Source organism: Anopheles gambiae, chromosome 3 (assembly GCF_943734735.2).
Source record: "Anopheles gambiae chromosome 3, idAnoGambNW_F1_1, whole genome shotgun sequence".
NCBI classification, from domain to species: domain Eukaryota; kingdom Metazoa; phylum Arthropoda; class Insecta; order Diptera; family Culicidae; genus Anopheles; species Anopheles gambiae.
In genome coordinates this window covers 60,084,554-60,105,853 of record NC_064602.1, presented here as the reverse complement: position 1 = coordinate 60,105,853, position 21,300 = coordinate 60,084,554, and the positions used below count along the sequence as shown (strand labels likewise).

Below are 21,300 nucleotides of genomic sequence, written 5' to 3'. Positions count from 1 at the left end.
CATTAACAAAGAATCAAACGACACTAAATTTAGAATTTATTAAAACGTCATTGAAACACACAATTTTGTTCTTAAAACATATTTTTATTTTTTTTGTTTGATTTTGCTTTAATTATATGCAGCTTACATGTTACATAATTCGTACGGATTGCAGTTTATACAATATCCACGTAATCATTATTGAAAATTCACAAATATTGCAGCTAAACTACCCTGCCCACAGCCTTCTCGGTTCAACCCACTACATTGAATCCGTCCGAATCGCTCGAATCGATTTAAAATTGTAAACAAATCAGTCATCGCACTCATACAATTACAGCCCTCGTATGAGCACAAGGACTTAAGAACGCTAGTTTTGCGCAGCTAACTCCGGAGCCGTTATTGCGGAGCCGGCTCCGGAGCCGTGGATGTGGAGCCGGCTCCGGAGCCGTTGGTGCGGAGCCGGCTCCGGAGCCGTTGGTGCGGAGCCGGCTCCGGAGCCGTTGGTGCGGAGCCGGCTCCGGAGCCGTTGGTGCGGAGCCGGCTCCGGAGCCGTTGGTGCGGAGCGGGCTCCGGAGCCGTTGGTGCGGAGCCGGCTCCGGAGCCGTTGGTGCGGAGCCGGCTCCGGAGCCGTTGGTGCGGAGCCGGCTCCGGAGCCGTTGGTGCGCTCCGAAACGCCCATCACTAATCCTTACCTGTCGATGCCCGCACTGCATGTGCGTCTGTGCACACTGTTTTTTTTTTTACTTCACACTTCACCAAAACACACCAGCGCATGAGACTTTGACGAAATGCGTACCAACGCACAAACACTGCGCGCGGGACTTAGAACAAAACGCGCACAACCATCTCCCACAAAGCGTCGCGCTGTCCCAACCAACCAAACCGTGCTCTTTCGAAGTAAATTTGCTTCGATATAGCTTCGATAGAAGTTCTCTACCGAAGGTGTACCAACTTTGATAGGCAGTTCCTACCGAAGTTAAGCTCGGGTGTTTAGCCGAAATGTTACAAAAGAGAAAGAAAAAATTCTCTCGTTTGCTGCCGCGTTTCGCTCACACGCGCGCCCTGCCCCCTTTTATTTACGTACGTGTTTATAGCCCCTCCTCCTCCTCCTCCTCCTCTCATCTATCTTCCTACCTTATGTGCAGTGGTTATGTGTTTTTAATTGAAATTGGAAGGAGAGATATTCGATTTATTTATAACGTGCGATTTAATCAGAGAATTGAAACATGGTACATGGTGGATCTACTGTTCATCACAAGCGGGCCTAACACTTTAACTATTTGTGAATTCGCGCGTGAGGACGTAAAAGGCGCAATAATAATGGAGCGGTTCTAACGTAAACAGACAAAATCGCTCAGCTGAAAATTTGATAGAGCGGAATAGCATTTCATTGGAATAGCATTGCTAGTATATCATCCGCGCACCCTATGAACCGTACTTTTCCAAATATCTTAAAAAGTACGCATTGTATGAAAAACCCGTCTTTACAAGATCGATTCAGAATTTCAAAACACATTTGGAAAAAGTTTTTTGCTAAAAGTGACTTTTGAAATTTTACTCAGATTAATGTTTATTCCTTTAAATTAATTCATAAATGGGGTAAGGGAAATAATTTATACTAATACTAATAGACCACGACTCCATTGCCTGAAATATTTAGTGCCTCAAAGTAGTATATCCTCTTTGCCAAGCGTTTGAGTTGAACTAATTCGCAAAATGTGAAGAGAGCGTTCGGCCCCCCTTCAAATGCTTCGAGAGAGTGAAGCTCCTCCCCTTCCTCCATTCGTCATCCATCAATTTTTCTCCACGCACTCACACATCTACACGCGCAGCTGTTCGCATGGCAACACGTGAGATGCGTGACATGCTTTCTCGCTCATCACGAAGGATTTGCTTCGAAAGAGCTCGGCTTGGTTGGTTGGGGTACTGGTGGTTTTGTACGCGTAGGAGGGGGGGGGACATACGGAGCGATGGTTCGATGCTGTAGTGTAAGCGAGACAACACGATGTGACGAGCAGATCCAAGTTGGTGAGCTCGCTGAAAGAAGACACACACATTCACAGACGGCTCGTCAAAGCACGGTATTTGTATTGGTGTTAGTGAAGCGCGCGTGTAAAACAGAATGCGAACTCTCATCGCAGCGCGTTTCTCCTTGCTTCCTCAAGCTTCCACATACCCCTCGGCCTGAATCACTCAAAATTTGGGGACTCATTGTTTGCGTGGTAGCTTTGAAGGAATCATTCGACACACTCGCACTCCACTACCCCATCCCTTGGAAAAACGCTCCCACCATCGAGGTGTTGACCAAAATTTCGCTGTGTGCATGAGACACACACTAGCACTCCTCCAGCCCTCCATAACCGATCGCTCCCACCGTTGCGAAGAAGGGAGAAGTTTTGCTCTGAGCGTGAGACCCTGTCAAATGCAGCGAATATCATTAAGTGTTAATAGAAAAGTGGTAAAGTTAATCGTGACAGATGTCAACGCACGCGTAAATTCCATTTTTTTGTTACTTGATCTACGGGTAAGTGTATGCATAAAACGAAGAATGATCCAAATGATGTTTGTCTTCTAACAATCGTACTGCTTACAATGTTTATTTATTCTTCTGTTATTTTCCATCACACCTAGCTATTTCATTACCAAAGCTCCTGATAACAGATCAAAGCGGGCTTACAAAGTCGCCGTTTAATTTAAAATATCTTCGTGATCGGTAAGTTTTAAATAGTACTAGTTTTGTTCACCATTCTAATTCTCAATTTATCTTTCATTCCTCTGGAAAACGCATCAAACAGCAAGTGTTTTTCTTCCAACAGCACGCGCCATCGGTGGAGCAAGCAGGCAACATTTTGTTCGCCCAGCACGCACCATCATGAATTGAAATATTCTTGAATAGCTCTGTGAATAAAAAACTGCACAGTTACTGCCCGAATTTCCTGGAATTTTTTGATCTGTCTACGCTCGCGGGAATGGTGGGTTCGTTGAGGAGAAGGAAACAAAGGGTGGGAGCGAGGATTAACCAAAAACGCGGCATTAAGAATGAGGAGACCCAAGTAGCAGAACCGAAGTTTTTCAGAGATTTTTCTGTGTGCCCAAGCGAGATGCCTTGTCTTCTCTCTCTAGATTTTGGACAGCAAACCGCCGCGCGTGTGTGCGTGTGACGAAAAATGATGGATGAAAAACGCGAGGAGCGGGGTCTGAAGTCTTTCGTTGGTCACACACACATGCATCTACCAGCGGATTGCGCTACACCAAGTCTACCCATCTTTCTCGATCTACCATGATTTTTTCTGCTATCGCGCTCATCCGGGTGTTAGGCATCCTCAGTCTGTCCAGAACTTTCGTTGTGGAAGGATGTGCGGGAGTGATGTGCGATTTCTTGTGTCCCCTACTTTCCTTGTTTACGTTTTGCGCAGTGTTGCTTCTTATTCCATTGTGGAATGATTTATCCTAGCTAACTTGTTGAGGCAAGTTTCTTGATCTCATTGTGCTTCAATGTACCAATTCAACTAATGCTTATCGTTTTCAAAGTTACAGGTGCATGCGCCATTCATCAACGCCTACGTGTTGGCATCATCAACAATCTTCAAAATGGGTGACGGAAGGAAATTGTTTTCCAGTTTTAAAATATTAAGGTAAGTGTTGCTCTCATCATATACGCAAAACTATCCAAAGTAATACGTACTACATACATTAATTATTGGTTCATTTTTATTGACAGCGTTCAGCACAACTCAGCCACAAAACAACGCACTGGATTGCGCTAAGAACCTGTCGAAACGCGCGCAGCCCCCGGGAGCGGTAGGAGAAAGGAAGAATGAGAGGAGGAAAAACTAAAACCAGCGCGCAGCTCTGATGGTACTCTGGACGCGGTAAGAAGAAACAAGATCGAGAGGAGGAAGAACGGTAAATTTGGAAGGGGGAGACCGTTCTGCCGTCTACATAGTGTGAGTATGCCAAAGCACGTGTTGGAAGGGAGAGAAAAAGTTGGAATAAACCTCATGCGAATGTGTGCATACAGCAAATGTAAAGATGTGTGCCTCATCATTTCTATAAGCAATCCGAAAAGGGGGTGGAGCAAACACATTTGTATGCGTGAGGTACAGAAGAAATCAGATCATGATAGTATGTGTGAACGCGATCGTTCGGGTGGAAGGTGTCTATGTGTGCGTGAAACCACATTTCCACTTCTACTGCAAGTGGGTACGTAAGTGGGGCCATATGTGTACGACACGATCCCATACAAAACTTCGGCTTTTGCGGACTGGGCAGCTTCAATCTCAGCGGATCTCTGAGTGCTGGTGACCGGTGGGGAAGGTTCGTGCCGAACCCCGTTCGGGTTTTGCTTCGGCTTCGGGTTTACTTCGGCTTCGGGACCCGACGGATCGGTTGAATAATTTCGCCAACTCAGCTTCAAAGCCACCCAAGTAGCAGAGCCGAAGTTGTTGAGAGGTTTTTCTGTGTGCCAAAGCGAGAGGCCCTGTCTTCTCTCTCTAGATTTTGGACGGCAAACCGCCGCCCGTGTAGAGGTGTGTGCGTGTGACGAAAAATTATGGATGAAATACGGGGCAAGCGGGGTTTGAAGTCTTTCGTTGGTCACACACACATGCATTTACCAGCGGATAACGCTGGACCGAGTCTACCCATCTCTCTCGATCCAACATGATTTTTCTGCTATCGCGCTCATCCGGGTGTTAGGCATCCTCAGTCTGTCCAGAACTTTCCCTATGGAAGGATGTACTGAAGTTAGGTGCGATTTATTGTGCGACGTACTTTGTTCATTTACGTTTTGTGCCGTGTTCCTTCTTCCTTTGTTATGGAATGATTTATCCTAGCAAATTGTTGAGGTAAGTTTCTTGCTGTGCACTTGTGCAGGTACATTCAACTAACCCTTGGCGTCTAAAAAGTTACAGGTGTGTGCGCTATTTATCAACTACTACCTGCTGGCGTCGTCAACAATCTTCAAAGGAGCGACGGAAAGAAAACATTTTCCAGTTTTAAAATATTAAAGAAAGTTTTGATCTAATCCCAAGCGCTAAACTCTCCATAATAATGCATACTACATACATTCATTATTGCTTCATTCAGCCCCCGGTGAGGACGTCATTACTTAACAGAAGCCGGTTCAACACGCGCAGCTCCTGTTCATGACGTCATCACTAAACTCAAGCCAGCTGAACACGCGCAGCACGGATGGTACCCCGAGCGCAGTAGGAGGAAGGAAGAACGAGAGGAGGAAGAACGGTAAATTTGGAAGGGGGAAAGCGTTCTGCCGTCTACACAGCGGGAGTATGCCAAAACACATGTGGGAAGGGAGAGGGATATTATTCAATAAACAGCATGCGAATGTGTGCATAAAGCAAATGTGAACAGCCTCATCATTTCTATAAGCAATCCGAAAAAGGGGGTGGAGCAAACACATTGGTATGCGTGAGCGGCTGAAGAAACCAGAACGTTTAGATGTGTGCGTGACGGATGGTTCGGGCGCCTGTGGCGAAGCTCTCGACAAGACTGCAAACGAGAGCTTTGTGGAGAGCTTTGTAGGGAGCTCAGATTACACAGGCCGCCGTCGGTTTTTGCGTCCTTGGGCACTTACGTACCCACTTGCAGAAGAAGTGTAAATGTGGTCTCACGCACACATAGAAACATTCCACCCGAACAATCGCATTCACACATACTATAACGCTCTGATTTCTTCTGCACCTCACGCATACAAATGTGTTTGCTCCACCCCCTTTTCGGATTGCTTATAGAAATGATGAGGCACACATCTTTACATTTGCTGTATGCACACATTCGCATGCGGTTTATTCCAACTTTTTCTCTCCCTTCCAACACGTGCTTTGGCATACTCACACTATGTAGACGGCAGAACGGTCTCCCCCTTCCAAATTTACCGTTCTTCCTCCTCTCGATCTTGTTTCTTCTTACCGCGTCCAGAGTACCATCAGAGCTGCGCGCTGGTTTTAGTTTTTCCTCCTCTCATTCTTCCTTTCTCCTACCGCGCGCGGGGGCTGCGCGCGTTTCGACAGGTTTTTAGCGCAATCCAGTGCGTTGTTTTGTGGCTGAGTTGTGCTGAACGCTGTTAATAAAAATAAACCGATAATTAATGGATGTAATACGTATTACTTTGGATAGTTTTGCGAAAATGATGAGAGCAACACTTACCTTAATATTTTAAAACTGGAAAACAATTTCCTTCCGTCACCCATTTTGAAGATTGTTGATGATGCCAACACGTAGGCGTTGATGAATGGCGCATGCACCTGTAACTTTGAAAACGATAAGCATTAGTTGAATTGGTACATTGCAGCAAATATGAAATCAAGAAACTTACCTCAACAAGTTACCTAGGATAAATCATTCCACAATGGAATAAGAAGCAACACTGCGCAAAACGTAAACAAGGAAAGTAGGGGACACAAGAAATCGCACATCACTCCCGCACATCCTTCCACAACGAAAGTTCTGGACAGACTGAGGATGCCTAACACCCGGATGAGTGCGATAGCAGAAAAAATCATGGTAGATCGAGAGAGATGGGTAGACTCGGTGTAGCGCAATCCGCTGGTAGATGCATGTGTGTGTGACCAACGAAAGACTTCAGACCCCGCTCCTCGCGTTTTTCATCCATCATTTTTCGTCACACACACACACCTCTACACGCGCGGCGGTTTGCTGTCCAAAATCTAGAGAGAGAAGACAGGGCATCTCGCTTTGGCACACAGAAAAATCTCTCAACAACTTCGGCTCTGCTACTTGGGAAGGTGCATTCGAGAGATTTTCTGCCGGCAGCTCGAGCTGTCGGAAACGCGCAAATTTAACCTCACAAAGAATTTAAGCCACTGTTTACGTGTGTAATTAAGTTTAACATAAGTTTATCAACACTCTCATTACTCATATTTACCCCATTTCAAACAAAATTATGAAAAAAATGATTTTAAAGAATTGCTGAATCCGGTTTACACTCCTCCGACCGTCGATTGCTTCGACCAACTGTCAAACACACAGAAGCTAGAACAAAAATGTCGATGAAACCTTCATCGATTCGAATGGCGAAAACGATACCAATTTTTCTCCCACTCGACTCGAATGCTCCCGATGGAAACGAATGTCATTCGAGTAAAACAATAGGCCTGTTTATCTCAAGACCGCCGAATCCTCCCGAATCTGTCTTAGCCAAAGCCAAGACTGCGGTATGATGCTTGAAAACGTTGATGATACCTGAATTCATCGGATGCAATGCTGAATCTGCGGCACATTTCTCGAACACACTGTTCTGCGCCGAGGACATGCGGTCGAATATTTTTTACACGTATAACCTTTCTTATTTTTCTTGCAAAGGCACGCACCATAGGTGGAAACAGCTAACGATTTGATTGCCCAGTACGCGCTATCAAGAATAGATATTTTGCCAAATAGAACTGTGAATAAAAAAATGCACACTTACTTTCGGATTCCTGGATTTTTTTGGTCGGTCTATGTTGATGACAGCGCCGCATAATTAGGTCATCACGGCCTGGGAACTGACCGACCGAAACAATTGTAAGCAAATCTAATGTAAACAATATCGACCAAATAAAAACTGCTGATCGCGATCGATCAGCAGAAAATTAGTATATAAGTTAGGATTAAGCATGAATAAATCGACTTTCAAGCACAAGAACTCAAAGACTAAGTTGTTTGTCTGTTCCAAGCCAAGTCGGACGGTAAAATCCTCCTGTCTTGGCGCTTCCCAACGAGTTCAGACTCGGTGCGGAAAATATAGTCTACGCTCACGGAAATCACGCTGGGTCACTCACGATTCTTGAAATAAAATGATAACAAACATCGATTTCAAGCATGCGTGTCGCGCGACATTTTGTCATGCGGGATATACAGTGTCGGACAAATCGATAGGACCACTTATCAATTTATTATTCACTTATCATATTTCATGTTTTAAAGTGAATCAATCTTTACCAAACTTTCATGAAAGCTTTATTAGAATGTTTACTTTAAGAATGTTTTTAAAGTTTGGTGAAAAGTTAAGAAACAAAAAAGTTATGATAAGAAATGTAAAAATAACCCAAAAATCATGCGCCAAAATAATAGGACCAGTTCAGAAAATTTTAAAATAATTATCATTTATTATTGTTAAAACACAGTTTTTGATGTTATTGAGTTGTCGGATAACTTAACTTAAATTAGTGAACTAATGCGTATTCATTTTTTTTTGTAGAAACGCTTAGCGCAGTGGCAATTCGCTGTGTTTTTAATTAACATGCTCTAATTTACTAATGCAAGAATATTACGGCACTCGCTTAAGGGTTTTGAGCTCCCTTTGCACTGAGGGACGAAATAGTGGTGAGTACCTTCGTCTACGGGTATAAAAGCGCGTCACAGCGCTGGATCGCTTACACTGTGTTCTAAGCCGTTGCCTAGAACACTTCACACGATCCATTAGCTCGTGTATTTTTGGGTGCACTACTTCAAGCGCTTGATTGAAGGAATTCCAACGATGGGCCGTAGTGCACACTCCACACAACAACAGCGTTTAGATATCAAACGTTTGTCCGCTGCTGGGTACTCCCAGCGTAAAATCGCGGAAATACTTGGCCGATCCAAAACATTCGTGTATAACGCGCTGCATAGCACGGGCACGAAAATACCAACGGGTCGGCCACGCAAGACATCCGCTAGAGATGATGCTCGGATGACGCGATTGTGCAAGGCTGATCCTTTCAAGTCGGCCAGGGCAATTAGGGACGAGCTGCAACTTTCCGTAAGTGATCGGACAGTGCAGCGTCGCCTATTTGAAAACAACCTGGTCGGCCGGAATCCCCGCAAAGTTCCGTTGCTTCGACGGTGCCACGTTCAAGCCCGGTTGCAGTTTGCTCGAGAGCACTACGACTGGGCAGGTGAAAACCTGAACAAGTGGCGAAATGTACTGTGGTCGGACGAGTCCAAAGTGAACTTGGTAGGTTCGGATGGGAAACGCTTTGTGCGTCGTCCAAAGAATACCGCCTACCGGCCACAGTACACTTTAAAAACCGTGAAGCACGGCGGAGGCAACATAATGGTTTGGGCATGTTTCTCTTGGTACGGTGTCGGTCCTATCTTTTGGATAAAAGATATCATGGACCAACACCGATACTTAAACATCATCCAAACTGTCATGCTGCCTCATGCAGAGTGGGAGATGCCATTGAAATGGCAATTCATGCATGACAACGATCCAAAACATACCGCAAAAGCGGTTAAAAAATGGTTTGTTGATCAAAAAATTGACGTCATGAATTGGCCTGCACAATCGCCTGACCTGAATCCGATCGAGAACCTGTGGAAGATTGTTAAAGCTAAGCTTCCACCGGCAGGTTCTCGAACTAAAGAGAAACTGTGGAAGCAAATAGAGAATGCTTGGTACAGCATTCCGCCATCGACTTGCAAAAGTTTGGTGGAATCCATGCCTAAAAGGATGCGAGCTGTCATCCGGAACAATGGACATGCTACCAAATATTAAATGCTGCCAAGTTAGCCCAGGATAAGGCTGTTTTGTTATTTTCTTTAGTTTTTCAAATGTACGGGCTGGCCACATTACGAATTAAAAGCCGGAGCTGTTATTTAATAATGATAAATGGTTAAAATAATAAAATTTTCTATACTGGTCCTATTATTTTGTCGCATGATTTTTGGGGTTTTTTCACATTTCTTATAATAACTTTTTTGTTTGTTAACTTATCAACAAACTTTCAAAGCAGACTTTAAGCCAACATCCGAAAAGTGCTTTCATGAAAATTTGGTAAATATTTATTGACTTTCGGTAATGAAATGTGATAAGTGAATAAAACATTATTAAGTGGTCCTATTGATTTGTCCGACACTGTACAGAGTTCATAGCTAACATTTTTATTAATGTTAGTTACATTTTTAATACGAAAAAACATTATAAGTTGAGGCAGCTCAATTACTTATTGAAATCAGTAAAGTTCTAACTTTTACATAATACATTGTGGTGGATTGCTTATAGCAATGTCTTAGTTGTAATCAAGTAGCCATTGGTTACAGCAACGGTGGTTACACTGAATATCGAATAAATGTAGTTAGTCTTAGTTCACTCTTAGAACGGTTTACATCGTCTTTTAATCGCTCCCACATTGGTGACCCCGACGTGATCTCCGGATTGTTATTAGTTCTCCTAATTTGAAAATTTGTGAACGAACATGTCTACCGAAAACGTTTCTAACGAAGAAACTTCCCCTGCTACTGCAGCCGTTTCGGTTAAACTTCCGGAATTCTGGAAGAACGATCCATCGTTGTGGTTTTCGCAAGCTGAAATTCAGTTTTTGTTGGCTGGCGTTCATAAGGATGAAACAAAATTTTATCATATTGTCGCTAAACTCGAACAATCCGTGCTTTGTCATATCGCCGATTATGTAAAACAGCCTCCTGCGACGGGAAAATATGAAGCCGTTAAGCAGCGCCTCATATCTCGATTCGAGCTCACGGAACAAGCCAAAATGGATCAGCTACTTGGATCGTACGATTTTGGAGACCTTCGTTCTACGCATCTTTTAACGAAGATGCAGGAACTTGCTGCCGGATTGAATGTGAATGATTCGTTGTTAAAAAGACTATTCCTGCAAAAACTTCCAGCTAATATACGTGCAATACTTAGCATCCACGATGGAAGTCTTTCGAAGCTAGCGGAGATGGCAGATAAAATGATAGAAATGGCTCCTCAAACATCAGTTATCCATGCTTCTGTGCAAAAAGAAACGACGGAAAATTTAGCAGAAGAAGTTGCTGCCATGAAAGTAGAGCTACGCCAAATGAAAGCACGGCAACCTGAGCGCGGTCGATTGCGTTCCACTTCTCAAAATCGTACCAATGAAAACATCTGTTGGTATCACCGGAAGTATGGAAATCGAGCTACGCGATGTCGAAGCCCTTGCCAGTATCATCAGTCAAAAAACTAGATTTCCGCCCATCCGAAATCGTCGCCGATGGTCGCGCGGTGGGCGGATTAAGAATCAGTCGCCGTCTGCAAATCTTCGACAAATCTTCTGGTATTCGGTTCTTAATCGACACGGGATCGGATGTATCGATAATACCTGCATCCAAGATAGAGAAGACTCGAGAACCATCGCCGTTTTTACTCCATGCAGCAAACGGAACGAAAATACGAACGTATGGGAGCAAGTTTGTTTCAGTGGATCTCGGACTACGCCGAAAGTTTTCGTGGAATTTTTTGCAAGCCGACGTTACTTCTGCAATTATTGGTGCCGATTTCCTCGCGCATTTTGGTCTTCTTGTAGATCTTGGAAACAGAAAACTTATTGATGGTGGTACGAAATTACACACTGTTTGCGGATTATCGAAATCTTCGGTTTACGGTGTAACAACTATAGCAAAAGATCATCCTTTTCGAGACTTGCTGGTCGAATTTCGAGAAATCACCGCCCGCCGACAATGCGCACTGAGGTAAGACATAATGTAACCCATCATATTCAAACCACTGGACCTCCAGTTGCTTCCAAACCTCGTAGAATGCCGCCAGACAAACTTCAAGCCGCTAAAAAAGAATTTGAGACCATGATGGAGCTCGGGATTTGTCGCCCTTCCAAAAGCAGTTGGGCAAGTCCACTTCATTGCGTACCGAAAAAGAATGGTCAATGGCGCTTTGTCGGAGATTACAGGAGTTTAAACCGGATAACTGTGCCAGATCGTTATCCTGTGCCACATATTCACGATTTGCTAAACAATTTCTTAGGTAAGAATTGTTTTACCACTCTAGATTTGGTACGAGCATATCATTTTGTTCCGGTCGAGGAAAGCGACGTTCCAAAGACTGCTGTAATCACTCCGTTCGGGCTCTTTGAATTTACCAAGATGCAATTTGGATTATGCAACGCGAGCCAGACATTTCAGCGCTTTATGCATCATGTCTTCGGTGATTTGGATTTTGTGGAGGTGTTTGTTGATGATATATGCATTGCATCGTCTAATGAGGAGGAACACCTATCGCACGTGCGAACTGTCTTTGAGCGTCTCAAATCAAACGGCTTGGTACTGAACTTGGACAAATGCAAGTTTGTCCAAACAGAAGTCAACTTTTTGGGGTATCACATCAATGCATCTGGTATCAAACCTCAAGCTAATCGCGTTCAAGCCGTTGTTGATTACAGTCGTCCGATTACGGTGAAGGATCTTCGACGATTTTTGGCATTGCTGAATGGTTACAAACGCTTCATCCGGAATGCTGTCTCATTGCAACAACCATTGCAAGCACTCATTATTGGGAATCGAAAAAACGATAAAAGAAAACTTCAGTGGACGATCGCAGCAGACGAAGCTTTCGTGAAATGCAAGGAAAGTTTAGCAAACGCAGCTTTATTGTCCTATCCTGACTCGTCAAAACGAATGGGACTGATGATTGATGCTTCGGATACAGCGGCAGGAGCTACTCTACAACAAAATGTCGCTGGCGCATGGCAACCGCTGGGGTTCTTCTCGCAGAAATTTTCCCCTTCACAGAAAAAGTATTCTGTCTTCGGTCGCGAGTTAACAGCCATGAAATTAGCGGTGCAGTATTTTCGACATCTAGTGGAAGGGAGAGAATTCACTATTTATACTGATCATCGTCCGCTCACGTATGCTCTGAATTCTAATTCAAATCATCTTCCTCATGAAGAACGATATTTGCAGTACATTTCGAGTTTTACAAAAGATATTCGGCACATTAGTGGCAAAGACAATTCTGCTGCAGACGCATTATCCAGAGTCAACACCATCTCAGCTCCTTCAACAGTGGATTTTGAATTATTATCGAAAGCGCAGCATGACGATCCAGAACTACAGAAGCTACTTGCTGATCGAACTACATCAATGAACTTGCAGTTAAGATCATCTGTTTCAACTAATCAATTGTTGTATTGTGATGTGTCGGATAATGTACATGTCAGACCGTATGTACCAGAGAAGTTACGGTTAGAAGTTCTTCGCAACATCCATTGCCTTTCTCATCCCGGTGTTCGAGCAACGAGAAAAATGGTTGCGCGAAGGTTTGTTTGGCCCTCAATGAATCGAGACGTCGCCCGCTTCGTCAGATCTTGTATTGATTGTCAACGATCGAAAATCCATCGGCATACATCTGCGGCGCTCAACGAATTCGAGCTTCCAAAAAGTCGTTTCCGCCATGTTCATATCGATTTGGTTGGACCACTTCCGACGTCGAACGGAAAGCGGTATTTATTAACGAAGATCGACCGGTTTAGTCGTTGGCCGGAAGCAGTTCCTTTGCCAGATATACTAGCTGAAACAGTCGCTAAAGCATTTTGCGAATGTTGGATTTCTCGGTTTGGTGTTCCAGAAACAATCACGACCGATCAAGGACGACAATTTGAATCCGAATTGTTCACGGAATTGACGCGGCTTCTTGGGGCTCTCCGTATTCGTACTACAGCGTATCATCCCGAAGCTAACGGTCTTATCGAGCGTTTTCATCGAACGTTAAAAACCTCGCTCACTTGTGTCGATTCGAAACGTTGGTGCGATAAACTGCCGTTGGTCCTGCTCGGTTTGCGAACTGCTATCAGGGAAGATATCGATTGTTCTGTTGCCGAGATGACATACGGACAGCCACTGCGAATTCCTGGCGATTTTTTGGAACCCTCGAAGACGGAAATATGTCGCTCAGAGTTTGCCAAACTGCTTTGCCGGACCATGCAACAAATTGGACCAATCAGAAACTCGCATCATGACAAACGATCGGTATTTGTTCCGAAGGACTTGCAAAGTTGCAAAAGCGTTTTTGTTCGAATCGATTCAGTCAAGCGGCCTCTTACACACCCATACGAGGGACCTTTTCAAATAATCGAAAGGCATGAAAAGTATATGGACTTAAATATGAACGGTGAGAAACGAAGGATTTCGATTGATCGTATTAAACCAGCAAACAAATTTGTGAAAAGGATTCGAATGAAGATAACGAAAGAACAAAAGTTACGCCATCCGGTCACCGTGTTCGGTTCTTGGCGTAACTGAGGGGGACTCTGTGGTGGATTGCTTATAGCAATGTCTTAGTTGTAATCAAGTAGCCATTGGTTACAGCAACGGTGGTTACACTGAATATCGAATAAATGTAGTTAGTCTTAGTTCACTCTTAGAACGGTTTACATCGTCTTTTAATCGCTCCCACAACATTATTATTATTCAACATCAATTTTGTACTGCTCTGTTTCTATTCTTTTTCAATATGTTTAAAAAAGCCAATGATTTTATAATGATAGCCATAAACAGGATATACGAGGCAAGTGATTAGATTACTTATCGTAAAACACTTATCGTATTGTAGTCAGAATGAAGATTCGTCATCTTCCCACCATTTCCTTAGCTTCCTTATATTCAATTCATTTTAGAAGGATTAAAGCTAGATTTTTTTAAATTCAGGCAATCTTTGCCATTGCGAAGCTTTAGTTAAAAAAAAATCTTCCACGTCTTTTCCAGTGGCCTGTAGGAAGAAATTGCTACCTATGGCTCCAAACAGTTCTAATATGTTTGATTATGTGACTAAGGGAATTTTTGGGTTATAAGACGGACCACCTTTCCAGTTGCAACCTGTCAACAGTTCTGGATCAAAAATCAAATCGTGAGTTTTGTGCACCCTGTCTTTTACTTCCGCTTTCTTTATGCTTTCATCCAGCCATTTGTGTATATTATTCTTGAAATTATCTTCTGTTCCTAAACTTTGGTTAAAATTATCCATATCATCTTTTGTTTTTAGTTTTTGAAACCCTTCTGGGACTTTTGATTGAGCTTCTACACCTTTCCCTACACATACCACACCACGTTGCTAATTGTTCAACAAAAACTTGAACATGGGTTTTTTTTTCGATTGCTTTGAAACGATTGATAGAAACTTTCTATAATACCATCATTTCCAAAAAATCTTCTTTCTGACTGCGCAATTCATCAAGTATAGCTGCTTGATTTTTTTTAATTTGATTTAATAGTCCCATAACATCGCTTGAACAATATGATGGGTCCTTATCTTCGTCGCAGACAATCAATTCATCTTCCAAATCGTCTATTGATAAAATATGTTCCCCATTCTTGTGGACGCTTAATAGCTCCAGGATCACTCGAATTCATTTTTCCTAAAATTATTAAGAATAACAAAAACAGTTGTTATACGAGATATTAAAACCCGTTAAACATTACGAGGGTTGCATGCGGTATCATCTGCTCGAAATTTTAAGGTATTATAAATAATATTTATTTTTTATCCATAATTTTTTTTTGCGATGTTATTCGTCGAAAAGATCAATTTATCAATTTTACTAGCTTTTGCAAAATAAAATGTCAAAATTCAGGTGTTTAGTCTGCTACAAATCGCGTTGCTAAACCTGATCTCGCGATGCTATAATTATAACTGCTAAAACTAGGGACGAAAAAACTGCCTAGGCTCGCAAGCTCTTTGATGCGAGGGCTCTGAGGCTGCGAACTTGTATGGCGTGCGAGCCCTCGCGCGCCGTCATAAATCGCTGTGAATTGCAATATTTTATACACGACTAGTTAAGGCCCGGTAAAATCTACCGGATGTCCTCAAATTTGGAATTATTTTCAAACTCTACACGTTCAGTGGCAACAACCATAACTCAAACACCTATTTGTTCTTATGCGTTACACCACAAATGCGTTAACCTTGTAACTTCCTGGACAGTTCTTACTGTACTTTGCAGAACCGTTAAATATCGATGAGGCTACTTTTGAGCCAAGTCACGCAATTTTGTAATTTTCGAACTGATACATTCCATGCCTCTGTTGACACAAATGTATAATTTTTTGATTATTATTTTTTAGTTATCGGCGTGATTTTTTGGAAACCTCAACAACGTGTGCATTGAATAACGTGCAGTGGATTAAAAAATAGGGTGCCGCTAATACATATACAACATGTTTGGATCCAATCCAAATAGTGTACTTAAAAACATACAATTTTTGAAATGCTCACTTCTGCTTCAATCCATTTTGTGTTTTTTGTGCCCATAAATGTAAGATTGAACTATAAAAATATGATATCGCACATGGTTCGAATTCCATTTCTACTCTTTTTTTCGACTTATGTTTCATACGTTAGATAATAAGTAATAGATGCTTAGAACATTTTCAATGTAAATTTTCCCGGTCTTAAATTTCATAAAGTTCATTTTCAAAAACACCGTCAAAATTTTATTTTATTATCCTGAAACTGGTTTTGAAGTAAAGAATGCAATTGGTATTTGTGTATGAAACAAATGTTATTGTTGCGCCAAATATCAAATTTCAACCGTGAACATATATACCATATAACCCTGATATAACCATTCCAAAGGTGTAGTTCTAATATTCCAATCTATACTGTTATAGAAAAGAATGGTTCAACACTGTTATAGCCTTTCTAGACCAATTAACTACTTCATTTACTCTTGCCGCCCCACATTTTTCAGATTTTGCTTCTAATTTGACGTGTCCTTAATTATAACGTGGTTGTTCTTGATCAACACCATAGTACGGTGATAGCATCACATGGTAGATATCACTCTTGATCGAACTCGCCATCACTCTTGATAGAAACAGTCAGAATCTTTTCAGCTCTCTTGAGCACGTTACATTGAGCATAGTTTCATTGTCAATCATTCTGCAGTTGATGCTAATCCGGCTGAATGCAGTGCGCACGGTTGTCTCACCTAACGCGCAGTATGTTGCAGTTATGTTGCACAATGAACCATCTCTCCCTTTAGTGCTTTGTTCCGGACGGACTTCCTGAAATAGGTAGTTTTCCCGCCCGCGAGCAAATCGTTACATATCGAATTTTAACTTTCAAGCCATCAACATCCTCCGCTTTCTTGCTCGGAATTTCAGCAAGGCTTTTTAGCATATGGCCGCTTAGGGTCTCTCGGCTACAGCTGCCTCTTATTGTCATGCGTTGTCCTTGTCCCGACTCAGCCAATATTGCGGAGTAGTAGATTTGAGGGAGTAGTAGATTTGGGGTGGTCCCTTGGTACGTGGTCATCAACTCGAACGACTCAATAACATGCCCGTCATGGGTTCAAACCCAGAATGGACCGTCCGCCCGTAGCAAGGATTGAATATCCGGCTACGTGGTAATGAATTAAGTCTCGAAAACCTGTATAGGCCGGCATGTCCGCGTAGGACGTTACGACAAAAAGAAGAAGATTTGAGGGAGTGTACATGTTCGACGTCCTGGGTATAGCAACCCGTTTTACAGGATATTATGTACCACACTTATCTGCCGATGACGACGGTGTATGTAGTATTCGAGGTGCTTAAGCAATAATAATGAGTATGGTTGGCTTTATTAATGATTCAATGAAATGGACTATCAACCATTTCACAATTAAGCTATTTTGCATAGTTTTCAAACATGTTTTTTTTTAATATTGCCTTGAATATCTTGATTTATAATGGGAAGGGGTATGAGATGGGACACTTTATCACCAGGTGGCTAATTTGCAACTTTAATTATTGAAAAAAATCATTATATCCAATACCATGTGTTTTCAAATCGGTTTGTGTAAACAAAAAATCAAAGTAACCATTGCCCTCATTACCCGCGGGCTGGCAGTGTGGCATGGAGCAAGTCCTTTCGCAGCAACGCGCGTTGCTAAGAGAGCTCTGCTCTCACCGCTTTCTCTCTCTCACTGAATGGTTACTCTCACGTCATTGTGGCGATTTTCGATTTTATATATAGTCAGATATTATCATACATATTTCACATACGCAAAACACTAACTGCTGCTTTCGAACATCAAATTTCAGAATCAACTCATATTTAACAATTTCACGCTACTGCAAAAGCACTGGACAATTATGCTGCAACTCCTTTTTATAGCTCTATGCAGCTCATCTGGCACGATCTGGAATGGTGTAACACGCAAGATGCTGGACTAGCATTTAATCACACGAGGTTCGGTTCACGGAGATATCTATAGAAAAAAGGTAAGTCCCTCTGATGTTAATCTATACATGTATGCTTCTTCTCTTCCAATAGCTCCTGCCTCACCGCCTTAGACCTTACCTTCCTGATAAACAACTCCTTAGATGACACACAGCACTTGGCTCCTAACATCCAAATGTAAAATTCCCGAAAAAGCAAAATAAAAATATTTTCTTTCGGTTAGCAATCCTGTAATTTTACATTACTTTCAATCCACCTCGTGTTTTCTCACTTTCTTTCATTATCATGTGAGAGTGTACATTCTCCCACTACTCGCTCTTCACTTCTCACTAACTGGCTCGCCTGACTGACAGAAGATCGGATTTTCTATTCAATCCGATCCAAAATCCGATCCTGTCAAAATTTGACATTTTTTGGCCACTGTCATTTGGGACCTTGTTTCCTACGCGACGCTTTGTTTTTTGTATAAAACGCAAACAAAGTGCAGTTTGTGGTAGATCGAAAATCGAAATACGAAATAAAACTGGACGAGTTAAAATTGACTGTTAACTCCAACCAAACTCCAAACTAAAAGATCCAACCGTATTACAGGGCGCCAAGTGAATGGTGAACGCCAAGTGAATGGTCGTTCCGAATGACTCCGGGTTGCTTACAGATGTCTCCAATCAGATCGGTGCGGATAGAGCAGGACATCACAATGTTGTGGGCAGCCGTGCCGACCCCTGGACTTGCCGTGGTAGTTGTGTTACCACTGGTCAATGTCCAGGGGACGACAGTGTGTCACGCACACTGTCGTACGCACACTAAGCGCGGGCTGCTTAGTGTGTGTCGTGCGCTCGAACAAGCAGCAGCTGTTGCGAGCAGCAAGTCGAGCAGAGCTCCCGGCAGGGCACGGTACGGCTGGCGCGGCCGAATATTGTAATGTGTAATTGTGCTTGTCAGATATATTTATTATGTGTACTATTTATTTAAGTGTTTAATAAAGTACCTGAGTGGTAAATCAAAGACACAACAATCACTACTTCACATATCACACTATCAATCTTCGAGATCAGTTGAGTGTTTTTAAATGTATTGTACTAACGAATGAGTAAAATCGGTTATGTGTGGAAGTGTTGATCGCGCGAGAAAATATCGTTCCGTATGTAGTTGAATGTTTTGATCAACAAGTGGTGTACTGATTAAAGATTCTCTCTTTTTGAAAGTTTTATTTTCAGGACAAACCATTTACCATGGATGTATTTGCAGCAGTTAACAATTCAAGTGACCTGAAGAAAATAACCGCGGATGAGGAAGAGTTTTTCGGTTGGTTTGCCGCCAACACAACAACACAGCAAATAGAATAGGCAAATGAAACTAAAGGTAACCAAGCGCTTCAATGCTTGCAAATGGATTTTCAAGCCTACATCGAGCTGCACCGGCTGAGAATGTACTGTTCGCACGCATAGTATTTTCAAAAATTCGAGGCTGTCTCTATCACAATTGATAGAGATAACCTTCTAGTGGTCTCGTGATACGACGCGAATGGTTGCGGAAGCTGAATGTGCAGCCGGCAATTTATTATAAGATTTTTTATATTATTTGATTTGAATATTGTTTTGTTCTGTTTTATTTTTATCTCATTGCAGGTAAGACAGCCATTCTAAAATGGTTCAAAATACTCCGAGAAATTAGCGCTGAATAAGTGGAAACCCACCGACAATCGATTGGAGGCAAATAGCTCACAGTGGAGATCGACGAGTCCGTCGTTACCAAACGGAAGTACCACAGAGGACGGATCGCCGATAACAACCAGGTTTGGCTGGTCGGTGGTATTTGTCGGGAGACAAAGGAGATTTTTCTGGAGCTGGTTCGGAAACGCAACGCTGGAAACTTGCAGGAAATCATCATAAACAATGTGGCCCCCGGCACGACAATTGTGACGGATGGTTGGCGCGCATACATCGGATTGGACGGAAAAGGCTATGAGCGCGAGATGTCGAGTTGGCGAGTTGTCGACCCAAGCGTTCCATCAATACACACTCAGACCATCAGGAATTTATGGCGCTGGGTCAAGCCCTTTTTAAGCTCTAAAGGCACAAACCCGGGACCATTGATAGGAAATATACGCGAGTACCAACTTAGCGATCCCAGTCAAACAATTTCCAAACCATCTTGCGTGCCTTTTAAACAGTTCAGGAGGTTGAGTATGTATTTATATGTTGTTCTTCTTATTTTTACATTTTAAATTCATCGCGCTCGTTCCAGCTGGCTAGCTAATGCCAGGAAGCAGATGTATTATTATGCAACCGCTGTCTTGAAACTCCGAATCCTACTTCCTCGTGGTGCTAGCTGGAATACGACGTCAATTGCTGACGATCGAATACTAAAAAGATCGGGGGACTATGCTTTTTTTGTATAGCTTACTATAATGACCATACTCATGTTGAACGACCGCAGTTAATTCTACATTTCTCTATTTCTCTCTACAGCTTTTGCCTTTACATTTAGGGTAAGTGTACCAATTGTGGCTATGTCACCAATTATGGCTATAACGAACAATATTTTGGCTCTAAAACAGTCAATTTGCGTTTTGAAACCACGGTAGTATTTTTTATTTCAAATATGATCATTTTAAAACATTTGTGCTTCATTAGTTCCATGCTGGGCACTTCCGTTTCTTAAATATCACCCTTTTAAAATGTGTTGCCAAGATGTTTGACATCTCTTACCATTTTGCTAAGGGGAATACCGTTGAGTAATAAGGAATATTTAGTATTAGAGACCAGTATTTCTTCGAAAAAACAACATCATTTTACAAAATATTAGTTATTTAATCACTTCACTTCAAATTTTTCTCACATTTCATCGAAAAAGGGCGTAATTTTCCATAGTCCACAATTGGAACAACTTTTGGCTACCTCGTGGGTAGACCACTTTTTTATTTGGATTCCCAAGATGTCACAAAATACAATTTTTTACAATGTTTTTTATCACGGGTTACGCAGTTACGGGAGCACGTCCACTAGCGGATGAGAACGAAAAGAGAAGAGAATGCGTGGTGGGAACGACGGCTTTTATAATCTTTTTTAACGGGAAATAGTTTAGTCTGGCTAAGTTGGTAACTATTGCTCGAATTAGGGTGCTCGAATAAGTTTGCTCGAATTAGGGTGCTTGAATTAGGGTGTTCGAATTAGAGTGCCCGATATTTTGAATTGACGGTTGACGTCAGCTCCGGACTGTGGTGAGGCTATAACGTGGTCGCCACAGTGCTCCCCTGCTAGACTGGAGTTACCGGTAACGAACGGGGATGACACGTCGCTGTGAACGCGTAACTCCGGTCGAGAAGTCGTTCGGAGGTGACGGCTCTGTCGGTGGTGGCGAAGCTGGTGGTGGTG

General features: G+C 42.5%; 1 long non-coding RNA gene and 1 pseudogene across 2 annotated transcripts; both read left to right on the top strand.

The window, feature by feature from the left end:
- Positions 1 to 1,635: 1,635 nt before the first annotated feature.
- Positions 1,636 to 4,013, top strand: LOC133393729 (uncharacterized). Of its 2 annotated transcripts, XR_009766348.1 has the most exons (3): positions 1,710 to 2,506; positions 2,614 to 3,617; positions 3,704 to 4,013. It is a non-coding gene; the product is annotated as an uncharacterized LOC133393729 (long non-coding RNA). The 2 variants fall into 2 exon arrangements; XR_009766347.1 differs by having other exon boundaries at positions 1,636 to 3,617.
- A 14,140-nt stretch (positions 4,014 to 18,153) lies between these two features.
- On the top strand, positions 18,154 to 20,660 carry LOC133392891 (uncharacterized; annotated as a pseudogene).
- Positions 20,661 to 21,300: the final 640 nt, after the last annotated feature.